Source organism: Molothrus ater, chromosome 5 (genome assembly GCF_012460135.2).
Source record: "Molothrus ater isolate BHLD 08-10-18 breed brown headed cowbird chromosome 5, BPBGC_Mater_1.1, whole genome shotgun sequence".
Lineage (NCBI taxonomy): Eukaryota > Metazoa > Chordata > Aves > Passeriformes > Icteridae > Molothrus > Molothrus ater.
In genome coordinates this window covers 38,477,302-38,494,638 of record NC_050482.2, presented here as the reverse complement: position 1 = coordinate 38,494,638, position 17,337 = coordinate 38,477,302, and the positions used below count along the sequence as shown (strand labels likewise).

At 41.3% G+C, this 17,337-nt stretch overlaps 1 protein-coding gene across 3 annotated transcripts in view; it reads right to left on the bottom strand.

The window, feature by feature from the left end:
• Positions 1 to 16,718, bottom strand: part of SYT1 (synaptotagmin 1) — a 334,282-nt gene extending 317,564 nt beyond the window's left edge. For 2 of the 3 annotated variants that reach the window (XM_036401808.2, XM_054514798.1), the window contains exon 1: positions 16,421 to 16,718. The gene's annotated coding sequence lies outside the window, so the exon portion shown is untranslated. The remainder of the gene's footprint in view (positions 1 to 16,420) is intronic. The other variant, XM_036401807.2, reaches the window with a different exon arrangement.
• Positions 16,719 to 17,337: the final 619 nt, after the last annotated feature.

Sequence of the window (17,337 nt, the reverse complement as noted above, 5' to 3'; positions counted from 1 at the left end):
GGGGGCCACTAGAAGCTGGGAAAAGACACAGAACAGATGACCCCAGCTGACCACTGAGATATTCCATACCATGTGATGGCAAGCTCAGTATATAAACTGAGAGGAAAGCTGGCCCCATGGCTTGGACACTTGGAATGGGCATCAGTCACTAGGTACCACATATGGCAATTGCATTGTGCATCATTTGCTTTGCATATTCAAATATTATATCATTATTAGTGGTTTACCTTTTATTTTTGTACTACCAAAATGCCTTCATCTCAACCCCTGAATTTTACTTCCTGTGCCCTTCCCTCCAGTTCTTTCCCTATTCTACTGGGGAAGAAAGTGAGAAGGCATCTGAGTGGTGTTTCAAGACCTGTCAGCTTAAACCAGCACAATTGTTAAGTATATGTATTATTGACACTGGAACATTCTTACTATATTAATTTTTTCAGTATCTACTGTAGTGAGTTTCAAGCTGTTTGTCACAGTAGCATTTGTCTAGAGTCCTTTTCTCGCAAAGAACGCTCCTCAACAATGAAATAATTGTGGTAGCACACTGACCATATCCTGAGTTTGGGCATATGTCCCAAGTAGATATATTTAAAAAGCAATGAAGCACAACCTAAAATTGAACAGAATAATATGTCACTATCTTTTACCAGGGAATGGAACTCCTGGGCAGCTTTACTTCTTGGTGCAAAAAGCAACCTTTGAACTCCTTATACATTGTGTGACTACTGCTATTGTCAGCATAACCAACGTTTTTTCTTCTAAAAATATCATCTACTGAGAACTAAAACAGTACTGGAAACTATCCATGTAAAAATATCTTGTGTCACGTTTCTATATCACCCCAAAATTCTCTTGCAACTTGAAGCCTTCCCTCAACTCAACACTAACAATTGTCCATTTCTATGAATGCTACAATGAAATCAGGTCATAAAGGCAAAATATTTTTTTTAAAAGGAAAAAAAAGTAAAAAACCACCCTATCTTGACATTCATAAAACAGGAACTACTTATACTTTTAGTATACCCAGTTTTTGTTAAGATGTCAACAGAAAGCATTAAGACATTCTGTTCCACAATGAGGATAATCTTAAGACCCTATTACTTGCATAATTGGAATTTGGAAGTTTTAATGAACTCTAGTTTGTACAATGCTGTTCATCACAAGTATGGACAAGAACAATCCACAGGGTTACATTCTTTTTTATAATATGCAGAATTAAAAATGACTATTCATTTTGACAAAGACTGATATGTCTAAAGTGAACTTATGAATACTTACTCAGCATCAAAAATTATTTGAGCAATGATTGGTTTTTGGCTGTTGAACAAAAAATAAGGCTACTTAGAAATTTTTTTTCTAAAAGCTTTATTTCATTAGCATTCAGCATTAAGGGGTCTGAAAAAACCAGCCTTCTCTGAATTGCTTAGATCATTCACTCATGTTTTCCATGTGGGATTTATACTTCCTTTTGCAGACACTGATGTGATAGCCATCTGAACTTACACACTTAGAGATATTTTTAAACACTGCTGTAATACAGCAGAGGTAAGAACAACTTCAATTTCTAAGTGATAGTTTGGAAAGAAACATTGGAAAATTTAAACCAATAGAAAAGTCTCAAGACAAAATCTTGCTGCAATAACAACCTGACTGAGGTTTCAGAAGACCTCAGGTTTGCTGATTAACCATAATAGGAAGTCCTAGGGTTCAATAGCATTGCTTTGACTAAAGCAGTCCCTGCAACTGTAACTGTTTAAATGTTTGAAGAGCTGGGAGGAGAGCGAGGAACCAACCAAACAACCAAAGAAACCACATAAACACAAAAAACTAAACAATCCCCCACACACAAACAAATAACTCAATACAAATAAACCTTACCAGAAAATGATGCACTTTTCATAAGCTATTTGAAATATCTCATAACATTCACCTTATCTCCCTGGTACACCTTCACAACCTTTAATGGTTGGACTCAATGATCTTAAGGACCTTTTTGAACCTAAATGATGCTATGATTCTATTCTCAGACAACATCTCAATAATGAGTTGTCTGAAGAGGTTCTCAGCTCAGATATGCTATGTTTCTCTTATGCAAATAACCTGGTGAAAGGTTTCAAGAAAACTTCCAGGAAAAATTAAATCTATATACAGGAGTCATTTTTTAGGGGTACCTCATGCTTCCATTTCAGAAGTTTTTATTTTAGCTAGGAGTACACTTTCACTTGTATAGATCACTTCAATGTCAGAGGGATTTCCAGATGCTCAGTAATTCACATGCACGTAGCACTGCACAGAATGAGCATCTTACCATGGGACCTTCAGGGCTTACCCAACCACCACTGTGGTTTCTGGGAAAATACAACAGAAACATTCAGAAATCCAGACTCTAACAACTGAAGAACAGTTGATTATCTCATTAAATCAGTCATAAACATAGTTTCAATAGGGTGATACCAGATCATCTTGTCTACTGTATTAATGACAGTTACTTTTTGATTATATACAGGTCACCTCTTTAGCCTTTACAGTACATCAAGTGTTGTTTGCCTCCTAGGCAGAGCTTATTGCAGTATCTGTTTTTAATTACATTTCCCATCCTTCTCCCCTCACAGTTTTAAAAAGCACAGAAGAGAAGGGCACACATAAGGGAAGAGGAATGTGCAGAAACCGTTTGGTCAATTCAAATCCTAACAGCCATAGAAAAAATCAACCAAAGAATTGTATTTGGTGCTCCAAAAATAAAAAAGCAAGTGGTGTTTAAGGTCACTGCAAGATTGACATTCTACCTGTAAACACATGGTGCTTACTTTGAATTTTCACACACCATCTTTGTTCTCTGGTGAATACTTTTGTCAAATGCGAAAAAAAACAATTGTTTACATACTTCACCCAACATACCTGATAGTACACTAAGAACTCAGCTATAGCAGAATGGATAAGAGAAATAGCTTACCAAAACCAACACCTGGAAAAAAGTTCAAAGTGCTTTGGTACATCAGACACATTTAGAAACACTGATAAATTCAATTTCATTAGAAAGGTGATAGGAGGCTGCAGTTTTACCTATCAGTTTCTGAACCTTGAAATCTCTCCTTTCCACACAAGGAAGTTGTTTCAAACCCTTCCTATCTGGAAATTAAAGCACCAGAGTAACTGCTACAGGAGGGGCTGCCCAACTGCTCCAAGTGAGTCAGCGTGTCCAGCACCTTGGGCAGTTTGATGCACGGCCGGCAGCTGAACAGATTGGGCAGTATGTGTCCCTGTCCCTGCATACACAGGAGCCATCTGGAAACAAACAGCTCAATCATGAAAGAGGAAAGCTAACGAGGAAAATTGCAGCTTCCTGATCAAAAAACTGCAAGCTCCTCAAAAAACCAACATGAAAAAAAAAAGAAAAAAGAAAGGAGGTACTTGCTTACCTCCTTACTACTCCTGTTTTAAGACTCACAGAAGATGAGAGCATTTCTTTATCTCCTTCTGTAACTATCCTTTTTAGATACATTAAAATCATCACCATGGGAAATGAGGGAGCAAGGGCTCCCACATGGTTCTGGGGCTGATGCCTCAGCCCAAGGCACTGCAGATCCAGCAGCCTTGCAGCCCAGCAAGTTTTGCTGAAGGCTGCTGTCAGATCACAGAGACCTTGTGAGTGGATGCTTAAATACAACTAAATTTAAGGCCACAGCAGCCTCTATAACACTGAAGAGTAACAGCAGCTGGAGGAAGGAGACAAGAAGTGAAGCAACCTCGGAACATCACCTGGGATCGCGGCCTGAGCAGCGTGCAGCAGCGCAGGCCAGTGACAGCCGCACTGGCAATGTGCATTTAGCCTGGCCAAGTGCACGGCAACCCCGCACCAGCCTGTGCCCCAGCACGTGCACAGGCTCTGGCTCCGCCAGCAGCAGCTACTGAGAATCAACCCCAGCTGCTCTGAAGTTTGTGACTTCACCTTTAATGAGCCTAATTAATTTACTTTCAAGGTAGCCTGACCCCAGATTGCACTGTGTTTTCCAAATATTTTCTGCAAAGCTGGGGGAAGAGACACCCTCTCCCTGTGAGCCCCTACACGGTCCTGGGGTATCATTCCAGTTCAGGTGCTGCTTAGCACCAGCTCCTGCCAAGGGGAAAGACCCATTGCCTGCTTCCACGAGAGCCTGGGGAAAAAAGCCAAAAGCTAAAATACTGCAGAGCAAAACATTCTGACTGCAAATTGAACCAGGATTTTATTATTAAAAACAGTCCTCAGATTAAGGATTATAACTCCTAAAAGTTGGGGGGGCGGGGGGGGGGGGAGTTAAATACCTTTTTTGACACAAAGAGATCACTACCCTCATTAAAAGATGCTTTTATTTAATTTCCTTATTCAATGCCTCAGTCTTCTAACATAAATTTTTCTCTGCCACTGACAATTTCTGCATTATTTATACAACGGCCAAACTATAATTGGCCTCTTTCACATGGGTGAATATCAACATATGGGGGAGAAATAGGGCAAGGAGAGAATGCAGATAAGTGACAATTTCCATATTTGTAGAGAAAACAGTTGTACTCTGACAGCATGACAGGTTTTAGACATACTGTTCTGCATTTATACATAGTTTATGTCTAGCTTACAAAGGTTCATTTAGCTAGAAAATCATCATGCTTAGCTGCTGAAAGGAGGCTGGAACAGAATGAGAAATTCTCATGATCTGTGTGAACAAGACAACCATTTTGCTGTAATATAATTTTTCAGAGTACCAGATTTTTCTTTCTAGACCATTCTGATTTAACTTTACTTTAGATCTAACATGAAGATACAATTTTTACTGTACACAGTACTATGAAACCAGTGGCCAATTTCCAATTTTTAGAGGCAGAAATTACATAAGCTTAAAACATACATCCTATTTTACTCCTGACTTTACTTTACTAAAAGCTTTACTTTTAGCTTATTATAGCACATTTTATTCCCTTCTTTTTATCACAGCAATCGACTGAAACAAAAAAAACCCTTGATATTTACATCCTGAAGCTTTAAATCACAGTATATTCCCATGTAAAGAAATGCACTGCCATGAATTAAAGAGGGTCCCATTTTACCAGGATGTTCTGGTTCACAGCTGGGACAGGATCATTTGAGAAGATTTCTATATATAAACTACACAAAGCTTTTTAAACAGATCTTGCCTTACAGCTCAGAAAATATGATCTCATCTCACTTACAAACTACACTAAAACTACAGCCTTGAATTAGGTTAAGGTGGAAAGGATGGGTTGGGTATGTGCAGGGAGGCAAGCAAGGAAGAACCAAGCTAACCCCTAAAAGCACTGTGCTCATTCAGGTACAAAAATTACTGCAGGTTCAGAGAGGGAAAGTACACACAAGCAACACCTGAGCTGCTGCTTTTCTTCTCTCCACTGGGAGCTTTACTGACAAGATGACCAGAGGAGAAGCAATTCTTGCACTTTGCCCAGGGTGCCCCCACTTGTGCAGACCTCATTGGTTCCCTGCATGCTCCAGGCAAGATCCAAAGCCTGCTGAGCCACTATCACTCCCCATCTCAGCTTTCATATTCTGGTTTCAGGAAACATCAGATCTCTTAACGCTTGTGATTCACAGTAATATAAGGCATTTTCTTTCAGGGAAGCCTACTTTCATCAGCACTGACTGGACAAGTCTGACTTCAAACTGCCCATAACTGCAAATGAAATACTGTCACTCCCAATACAAAGGACACTTATCTACAATTTTACTGATAAGATACCCATCTTTCTGTGGAGCTGACAGTAAACTTTTCACTGCTATTAAGACTCTGAGATACAAAGTTTATTTTTAGTGCTTCTTCTGCACTGTAAGATTCTGCAGAAACACATATTGTGATTAGCTGCATTAACTTGGAACCAGAAAACTTGGGCTCAATTCCCAGCACTGCCACAGGCTCCCCATAAGGACACATCACTTAGAATTCCAGTGTCCCTTGTCAGGTATCTATAAATTGGCTGGCAAAGTCTCATCCAGTACTCTAAGAGTTCTTAGAGTCACTGGAATGGAACAGATAGTTCCAGAGAGCAGTTCATCTCACCTGCAGACAGCAGTCCATCTCACACCAAGACAGATGCCTAAGGTAGGTCAAATGAATCACCTTCTGAAGGTATTTAAACTTAAATGAGATGAATCCTATCCTTAATCCCTCTCTGCCATTGATCCCCATCTGTCATATGGGATTTATGTTTCAACACATCAATAGGACATTACTTTGATTGGCGCCTACGTAATATAAAGGACTGTCTGATGTGTACAGACTTGCACACTTCACAAAAAGCTATTACTAAGATCTTCACCTGAAATCTTCATGCCTACATTCAAAACAGGCTATCTGGGAAGCTATGGTTTTGACTTTGCATTTGTTTTTCCCATTTATGTTATCACATATCAGAGTTGTATTAGGTGTTCTCCTGTATCAGCCTCTCATTGAGAGGGGGAGCAGAAATCTCATATAATTACATCAACCTCTGGACAGATAAATTGGCTCCTGTACTGGGGAAGCTGCTGTAGCAGAATTTTGCTAATTCCTTTATCATAGAAACTGCTTCCTGCTATAAAATAGCTAGTGCTTTAAGTATTACTGGAGCTGAAACTAGTTTATCTCCTTTATGTCAGTAAATTCCCTCCTGGACGCAAAAGGCTAAAATCCAGGTCCTTTGTACCATCCCACCTGTAAATAATTCAAATCCCAGTTGTGAGCATGGCATTATAACACAGAATAGCTTTCTTCAGTAGCAAGTCAAACAGCTTACCTAGTTTTCAACTGGAATATAGCAAATCATGATTACTGGGAAACAGGACACTTTCTTCTATTTAAAACTGAAAAAATAATCATTTATGCCAGGTTGAAGGTAAAGAGGTTTTAAAAGAGTAACTCAGCATAGTTTCTAAATAGAGCTCCAAACTGGATGTCCAAATCCCCTAGTATGAACAGTACTCTATGACCAGCAAAATGTATCTGGCAGAATACCTAACAGACAAGTGCTCACATTTGCAGGTCTGAAGTTTCCATGATTCAATTAAAATCCCTTTAAAGGAGAGGGTTGATAAAGTGACAGCAGTGAGTTGTTTATTGATCTCTGGGGGCCTTAAAAGATGGCACTTTTTCCAACATTTGGGCTAGGTTGGTGGTTTTTTTTTTTTGGCACAATAGCCCATGTCCCCAGTCAAAGATCTGGATCCTATTATGTTAGGCACAGCATAAACACATCACAAGGCACGTCAGGCCCCATTCTAAAGAGACCGCAGAGCAAACACCGTTCCTCACAAACATGAAGCAGCTCTTGATAAAACAGCTGTCACCGCTTCCAACCTTCATTTGGAATTCATGTGTTAACAGAGCATCCATACATAAAAATAACCTAAAACAAAATAAATTAAAAGAAAAAAAAAAAACAGAAAGAAGGAGCATGGCCACCACACATTATGATGTTTGCTTTTGATTTTTCCCATGTGTCCAGGCTAGCAAGCAGCCTACAAAAACAAAACAGGTAAACAGGTTTGAAAAAGCCTAACTTTTAGCTATTTGTACATGCTGTATCCACATGTACAAGGGTGCTGTCCCATTTGGTGAATATGCTTATTACATGTTAGTCTTAGGCACTAACATGCTGATACCAGCCAGCTAAGGTTCAGTTCTAACTCTGCTAGGCAGAGTTTGTGTAGATTATCATCTTCATCTCTGCAGCAACAGGTATGAAATGTTTGACCATCATGGAACAACACAGAGCCTCTCCACTCACACACCTCACTTCTAATTTACCTCCTAATCTTGCTACATATAAGTACAGAAGACTCATATAGCCAATAATAATGGGACAACAGCTTGACCAACCACAATCAATAAACTTGCTGATGGTCTTTAGGAGTGGAAAAGTTTCAGTACATTCCCCTACTCTTTTTTTTAAGTACTACAGCTTAAGGTAAACACTAAGCATAGTTCTACAGTATTTACTATACAATCTCTTAAACTTAGTAACTAGAATTTATTGACTGCAATTACCTCTAAGACTGATTGAAGCAACTGCCTGTAAGCATATTAACAGCACTACAGCTATAAGTAGGACAGGCTGAGCTAATATTTTTCGCAGTTTGAGGAAAAATTTTCATTTACTTCATCAGCGTATTACCTCAGTATTACTTCATCAGAATAATTCCTGAAGTCTTCAGAATGATCAATACACTTATCCCAAAAGGACCCATGAAAAGGCCAATATTTGGCCTACTGGAAGACAAAATCTTAAACAATTTGTTGACTGTAACAATCTCAACTAGGCTCAGTACTCATTACATCCACCTATGTTTGTCGACCCTTGAGTTCATCCTTTCAGACTTACACATTTACCTACCTGAAAGTCCTAAAGCCAACACTGTAAACTACACCAAGAGGTTGGATTTTTACCTTCCCAGAAAGATTACTTTTCTTCATAGAACTGACTGGCAGAAGCCACAGTGACACCCCAGACTAGGGAATGGCAGGCGTTAACCCCTTCCAGTAAATAATTTAGCATTGCTGTTGAATCAGTAAACACCACTGAATTCATATGTTGTTTTAAAAGTAGCTGAAGCACACAGACATTCTAAGAGCCAAATGTCAACACAAATATCTGAAAAGGCAGGAAAAAAGTTTTGGCTTTTAGGATTCATTTGAATCCTTAAGTAACAGTGCAGACAGACCCTCCTATGCCTGCAAAAGACTGGTTCATCACCTTCAATGGACATTTAGCTGGTTTTTGCTTTAGAATCTAATTGACAGTACATGAATAAGCAGTCTTGAATTCAAAAATCTGAGCTCTAGCTGCTTGATATAAAGTTAAAATATTCATTATTATTATTCTTCCAAAATGCTGATTTCCATAGCATGTTTTACACCTTGCTCACCTATAACACAACTTTCATCAGTATTTAAAAGAATAATTGATTTTGAGTAAACAGCTCACAATTATAAGCCAGTGTACAATTTATAAAGCAAATATTTGCATATCAAATATTAAAGTAAGCTCAAGTCATTATTAAAAACAGACATATATTTTGAAAATGACAAATGCAAGAAAAAACTATAGCATGTGACTTTAGGTGGTTTTGTCCCAGATGATTTTTACTTTAATTTTTCATTATCAGCATTTAGTAAGCTAAAAACAAAAAAAAAGCAGTAAATACACATTAATAAAACCCCCAAACAGATCAATCCTCTTATGCAAGATTTACATAAATAAAGCAAATATACAAGATAAGAGCAGCAAAGGCCTTACACAGCTATAGCACATCATGAAGTAAGTGACCTCTGTCAAGGTCACATGGATATTGCCGGGTGTTTCTCTGCTCTAACTAGCAGCTGAGCAAGCTAACAAAGCATGAAGTAAGAAAGTCAAAGATGATGAGCAAGTGCAAGGTAACTGCTTGTTATTAGCATATGGAAAAAAATATGAAGAAATCAAAAATCTCAAACAGAAAGGCACCCACTGTCAGGCTTAAGGAAGTATTAGTATACCCCAGATACAGTTCTCAAATGCAAGAGCATAAAAGACAGATCTTTAATTAAACATTTGGGTCATTAGAAAATACATAAACTTTAATTTCAGGATCTAAAAATCCTGCAGTTCAACCAATACTCCACTTGCAGTCAAAAAACATATTTGCCTTCCACCCTCAGCTGGACTACTCCAGAACACCTTTGGCAGTTCAGTGGGAGTACAGTCTCAAATGTAGCCCTCTCATCAGAGACACCTGTTTTCTTACCAATGCCACCAATTAACTATCCAAATCCTGACACACAGAGAGAACATGGAAGATGCTAATCAAGACAAGTTTGTCCTGGTTCAAAGCAGAATCATGACAGGATTCCCTGGTTCAGATGCCAGCCACAAGATTTGCCACCTGCATAGACAGTTCCAAACCCAGAATGGGTTTGACAGAAGACCATCCTTCTGGTATCATCTCACTGATGGGCATCTGGAAACTAAAGCCTATTTACACAAATCCTGGCCATAACAATGAAACACAGGGCACTGGCACGCCCACATCTCAGAGAGTAACAGGAATTCTCTTTTTAAGTGAGTACCTACTAATAAGCACAGTTTATAGTTTTAGGACACATCAGAGGAACAAAATAAATGGAAAGAAGAGTTAGCACTAGTTAGATAAATAAAAATGTGTCATTTTTGTTAGATAAATAAACAAAAATGTCTCATCAGTTACAATGGATGAAATAGGATTATAACATACAAGGGCAGCTTAAGGGAAGTTCAGACAGAACCTCTTCACACTATGCTACATGTCACATCTTTTACAACAAATGCTATTTAATCCAAGAGACACAATAGGAGTTAATAGCAGCAAGTTCAACGGGCTGGTGATTTTTAGGTCAAAAGGACAGGCGATAACCTTCTCCATTCTCAAGGATTAACACAAATCCAGCAATTTCAACATCAAATCTAGAACTTGTACCTGGTCCAGTTAAAAGAAAAGAAAATACTAATCTACAGTCTTCAAGTAGAAAGGTGTCAACCTGCTCAGAAAGGTGTCATCTGCTCATACACTTGCTACCCTGATGGACAAAACACTGATAGCTCATTTCTGGTCTGGGCTTTAGTACCCTGTGTACCCAGCCAGGTTGCTGAGTGAACTTCTGTGTATCAGGGCACAACTTAACACTGGTATTTTCACTGTGTGGGGATCAAGAAGCCTTTCAGCATATCCAGCTTTGCAAAGAGAACAGTAAGCTTTTAGAAGTCCCATTAGGAAACAGACTAGACACATCCCAACTGAGACAACTCAAGCCCCTCCTCTAAACTAATTCTAGTCCAGCATCCTTTCTGAGTTAGGCACCTCTCCTACTCTCAACACTCCAGTCAGTGTTTACAGCTGCATACAACTTCTCTTTGAAATAAGAGCAGATCACATTACCTGGCTGTAATCCCTAATCCTTCTCACAACCAGTATTTTAGGGGGGAATCACTTTTTGTTTTTTTTTACTGGAAGTAGCCAAAAGTATTACAGTGCACTTTGTTAAAACACATTCAGATGTAGAATAAGAAAGCAAATGAAATCAGTCTATAAAAGCACTTTTTCCAACTTTATTAAAATTGGCACAAAAAACCCAGAAGTACTCTCATGAATATGGATTTTGTATTTTATTCCAGATCATTGTCAAAGGTAATGAAAAGAATTGGAATAATGGAGATGGCAATTCCCCATACACTATCTGTTCTGCAATTTATTACATGGAAAAAAAAAAAATCTGTTCACCTGGACAATAGTGCTGTTCTACAGTATTATTTTTACAACTAGAACATCACCCTGAACTAAATAAAATGCCTTACTGAATTCAAAACACAAAACTTACATTATCAACAAGAAACACAAAGAGCCATTTTTTAACTCAAAAAAAAGTTTCAAAACTCTTTTGATTGGGACGTATTACACTATCATTCTTTAACCCTCAAATATTTGCCAGTATATTGTGTCTTCTATCAACACATCATACCACTAAGTTTTCCTTATCACTTTATCCTGTAAAAAATTTAAAAATACAACCCTTCCCGTCTCTATTTGTATCATCAAATACTTTAGGAATTCCTCCCAACTCTAATACTTTATCCTAGAAATAAATGCTTGTAAAGAAATACTGTCCATAGCTTTGGAAAGAAGTAGAAACAAAAAGAAAAAAAAAAAAAAAGCCCAACCACAAATAATCCGAACCAACCAAATAAACAAACAAAAAAACACCACCAAAATAAAACAAACAAAAATCCAAACAAACAAAAATAAAAACCCTGACATGCTAATAGTGGTCATTAAGTTTTCCACATAGGAGTTGGATCAAGCGTTCATCTGTACACAGACGTATTTTCTAGGAAAAGCACAACTGTTACCCTGAACTAGATAAGCTATTTGTGAAAGAAACTTTATTTCCACAGTGGTTTGCACAAAAGCACTCCAGTTATTTTTAACTGCACTATCTACATAGGTATTTAAACGCATGGACATGAGAGTGCACGGGTAAACTCATGTCTCTGAGCCAAGCTGAGGAATGGTTACCAGCTTTCCCATTTGCAACTGCTACACTGATTTTTCAACCACATGATTGCAGAAAAACAATACCCTTAAGATAAAGGTACAAAACAGAACTTGTAACTGGATTTTTAATCACTTAAATCAATTCCTTAAAACATCACTAAGCAGCTTTGAGGCACTGTACTACCTAGTCATTATAGCTATGGATACATTATTAAAGCTACCACAATACATTTGGCCGTACATCCTGAATAGTGTCCAGGAAACTTACAGACAACATCCTTAAAAGAACAAAATTAGGTTTAGCCACTCCTAAATAAAATTTTATTTTCCTGAAATTTTTATATAACTATAATAATTCAGAGATGATTAATTATTTGGATAATTTCTCGTGACTGTTTTAAAATTTGTTCAATCTTCTCAATTTAAAAAGATATTATGACTATTAGAAGCTTATCAGATAACTACACTGCACAGGAAACGTTCCAGATTTATTTCATGCTCTGATAGATTTCTCTGAGCCTATTTAGGGATATCTAGAAAAGAGAAGTGGCATCCCGAGTTTGCAATTCTGAGAATTTGGAAGATGGCAACACCACTCCCTCTAGTATGGAGAGGGAGAAGTGTTCAGTGCCTTCTGTTTCAGGGAAATACCTCCAGACTGGCAGTGATAAGAAAACAGGTTAAGAAAAATGGTCAGCTCTCTCATAAGCCATTGATGCGCTCCTCCTTTAGCTACTTGGGGAAAACAACAGAAGAGAAAAGCTGGCCTCTAAAACATACTGATTAGACATTTGTCAAAAGTAGTACATAAGGAGACGTTCCTATTACAGTTCCCATCCAGCTTTCAGTCATTACAGGACTCAAAGAAAAAATTAGTATTAGTAAATATTTTTACTTTTTTTTTTTATTTAAACAAGAAAAAAATTTTCCACATGCTACTGCACAAATCACTCAGCTAATCCTGAAAGAGATTGCCTGTAGCCTGCTCTTAGCCTATCACCAGAAGAAATCATGAAAAACCCTTGTCAGTTGTCCTCCTCCTAATGCATTCTGCTTTGGTGTCTGGTATTTTTGTAAAAGAAGTAACAGTAAAACCACCCCCACTTTTACTGGGGTGTATGAGAGAGGAGTAGAGCCTACTCTAGCAAAGATGACATTTGTACGTAAAGATCCTGAAAATATTTGTTAAACCAATGCTTTGTTTACTTAGTCTGCCAAATGCTTTTATTTTAACCTCGAGTATCTTTAGGAAATGTCAGCAGTAAACACAAATTAAGTTTGCTCCCTTATCTGTATTTCTAATTAAGTTTTTTTTCCCAGACACGGAGTTATGTCTAAAACAAACATTCTATAGAAAATCAAAGTAAAATCAAATGATGAAGTATTTCTCTTTGTGAAACTGCGTATTTATATAGGCATCACCAGCAGAGGGAAGGAGATCATGGTATCTATGCATAATAATTCCTCCATGCTTTTCTTCCAGATATGCAGAAATATTTTTTTGTCCTTTTCATTTGTATCACAAACTTTAATGTCTCTCTCACAGCACGTAATGCGAGGTTGCGTGCACCCTTTACTAAGAAAGCAGTTCCCAGTAAAGAGTTTATCTGTGTGCTTAAACATGCATGCAAATATAAAACTACAGACAAATATTTTTTAAATTGTAATCAGACTGCTGAATGGACAGGAAAAGACAAAAATATGCTAAATAAGAGCTTCATTTTCATGAAAGGAAACATCAATTAACTGAGTTCTGTACAGCTGAGTGGCTTAAAAACTTCTACCAAGACACTAAGCTGCTCCTTCTTTTTACTTATTACAGCCAACCCTGCCAAAAGACCATAAAAATTGATTTTATGTTTCCGGTGTCTCTATGCTAGCTGGAAGAATATAGATTTTTTTTTTTTTCCCCCTAGGTTTCTGACAAACAGAACCTTCCCTTATCTCACACCTTCACTACACTAACCAACACTGAGCATGTTCTTGGTCATCTCTTACATCTGATTTAAGTTATGATTAAGGTAGGAAAACATTTCAGATTGTTAAATCAAACACTGTTCCATATGGTTCTAGGGTTTCTTGCCCATCAGTGTTACACAGGAGGCTATATCCCACTTGTGCTCCTATGGCATACGTGGCAACTGATTGTTTTTCACATTTGGTTTAAGGAAGTATTAGAACTGCTGTTAGTCTGTGCACTACCTCTTTAAATTCTAGTATCAACCCCTAAAATGGATTTAGCATCTTTCACATCAAACATTAATAAGGCTCACTTAGACGCTCTTAATGTGAAGGAAAATTTGGCTTGTATGAAATGGCTACACTGGAACATTTCATGCTTTTGCAAGTGCGGGAGTATGATTATTTCCCACAGTATGTCATTATCTTATGCCCTGTGGTTCTTTTTGAAATTATCTCTTCTCACTCAAGCTGCCTACACTATGTTTCTAAGCTATATAGTTTCAATTTATGAACTGTACGCACGCAAATTTTGAGCAACTATACCACAAGCCAAGTAATACACCACATTATATTTCCCTCAGACACTACTAATAGAACTAAAAAATCCAAAAAGCTTGGAACAAAAACAGGAAATCTGACATAAAATCAGGTCATTTGTTTCCAAGACAGACAAGAAAATACTATTCTAGACACATGTGCAATCTCCTTACGCTTTTTCTGAGCATGCTTTTTTAAGCATGGCAGGAGATGTCATTTCACATCCTCACAAAGCAAATTAGTTCGCTGCCTACTTGTCCTTGTACCCAGAAGCTTCCCCCTCCCTTTTTCAGGGACACTCCTGAAACAACTGCCCATCTGTAACTCTAGATGTCAACTCACCAGGGAAAGGAAACTCCCCTCGGGTCTGCAAGTACCATCTTCCCTTTCTCAGGATGGAGTAACTCTCTCGGACAATAAAGCAATTTAAACAGCGCGTAACAGATTAACATGCAACATGGATGGCACACTGCACAGCAGCTCTGAGATCAATATCAGCGCTGCAGATTAGAGTCTACTTGTCATCTACAACATGTATGCGTATCTAAAACTACTCTGCTGACCTTTGTACAGAAAATATTGTTTCAGAGACAGTGAAATATTATTGCACTACAACATTTTGCATTGAGTTTACAAGGTAATAAAGACAGAGCTACTTCTTCACACGCAAATGGCTATTAAATAAGGAAAATAAAACTTGACACCCGCCACACAATCAAAAGAAATGATTTATCTGGATGCCAACATCTGTCTTGAGATTGTGGCCAAGTGCTTTTCTGTGCTCATTTAGGACTCTACTTGGAAAGCTTTTCAGTTACATCTACCTAGAGATTTCTCTCTACCGCTTCCCATCTGACAGAAATCACTCAGCTGGGTCTGATGAATAATAGCAAAAGGCAGCTTGTATCAGAGATGATTGAATTACAGATTGTTGAAAGTGCCATAAAGGCTCATTCCAATGACTACATTTAATTTATTTACTATACTGACTACCAGAAGCTAGCAGTCGTTTGATATCTTTATTTCAGAAGGCTAGAAACAAAAGAAATATTAACATTCTTTGTCACTTTCTTACTACTGTACCTAGTAGAGTTTGATAGGCAAAATTAACTTTTAAAAAGAGCGCTGATCCCCTACCCATACCGTGTGCACCTAGGAACCAGAACAGAACGTACCCAAACCAACGCAGGGCAAGCGGTATTCGGTATGAAGGCAACAATGTCAGATAAGATGAAATTGCATGGAAAGAAAACACATTAGCCTGACAGCCTTTCTAAGTAATGAGGGAAAGGCTTTTGTGAATTGATACATTAACGATTAGCTGTTTTCCAGCGGTCCGGAGGGGAGACCAGCGCCGGGGCGGGGCGCACCGCCGCGCCCCACCGCCCTCCGCCGGGGCGACCGTCGGGACAGACCACCCTGCCCGGGGCGGGGGCACGGCGGTGGCAGCGGCCAGGTGACACCCGGAGAAACAAGTTGGCTCGGCGGCCGCCTCGGCGCCGGCTCCGGGCAGTGGCGGGGAGCGATGGAGGGATGCGGAGCAGACGGCTCCCCTCTCTCCGGCCGCCGGGGCGGGGGGCGACGGCGGAGCTCCGCGGGGGCGGGGAGCAAGGAGGGCGGCGGGGGGTGGGGGGGGGGGCGCGGGCGTCCCCTTTGTCTGTGTCGCCCCTCCCGTAAACGCCCCCACCCCCGCCGGGAGCGCCCCGGGGGCGGGCCCCCGCCCCCCGGCAGTGCGGGCAGAGCCGGCGGGCAGGCGGGCGGCGTTGCAGCCGCCCCCGGAGCATGTGCGCTCCCCCCGCCCGCGCAGCGGGCAGCCCCCCCCGCCCGAGGCGACGCCGCCCGGGCGCGGCTGCGGGCGGCCCCGGAGCGCTGCCTTACCTGGCAACCGGGGCGGGCGCAGCCGGCTCCGTCCTTCAGCCTCTCCCCACGGCGGCAGCTCCCGGGGCGAGGCTGCGGTGCGCGGCGGGGCGCGGGCGGACCGCCCCCGGCACGGCAGGCAGGCTGCCCCAGCCCCCTGCGCTCGGCGGGCTGGCGGCGCGCCGGGCGTTAAGTTTCGGCGGCGGTGGCGGCCGCCGGCGGGCAGGGCAAGGCGAGGCAGGCGGGGCGGCGGAGGCGGCACGGGGGCTGCGCGGCGCCGGGAGCGCCGCCACACTGCAGCGTCTCCAGGAATCCCTCCCGCGAGAGGCAGCCCATCACCCCCGGCCCGCCGCCCTCATTGGCTGCGGGGCGGGGAGACGCGCTCCCGCCGCCAATCGCCCGGCGCCCAGCGAGGGTGGAGCCGCCGCGCCGGCCGCGCCCATCCCGCGGCCGCGGGTCCCTGTCCGCCCCGTCGGGCGGGGCCGGGCGGCGGCGGGCGGGGGGAAGGACGGGGACGGGGATGGGGAGGATGAGGAGGGTATCCCCGCGCGCGGTGCGCAAGGCTGGCATCCCCGCGCTGCCGCCGGAAGGCACGAGGCGCTGTGCCGCAAGCCCAGCGGCCGTCGGGCGAGCCGGGTGCCCCGGGCGAGGAGCGGCGGTGGCCCTCGCCCGTAGGTGGCGGGGCGGCGGCGACCCCCGGCAGGCGTAGTTGGCACTGTTAGCGAGCCTGGGTGCGCGCCCCCCCTGTGCCGCCGCCCCGGGCAGTCGCGACCCAGCGGTGAGTCGTAATTGGCTTCTGTGGCTTAGGCGAGAGCAGACTGTATCCCGTGTTCAGGTAAGGACGTGCAAGGGTTAACCTAATTCCCTTGATCCATCCACTCTGAACTGGAGCTTTGATTAACATTGGTCTGCAAAATGTAACTGTAACAAATTCAATT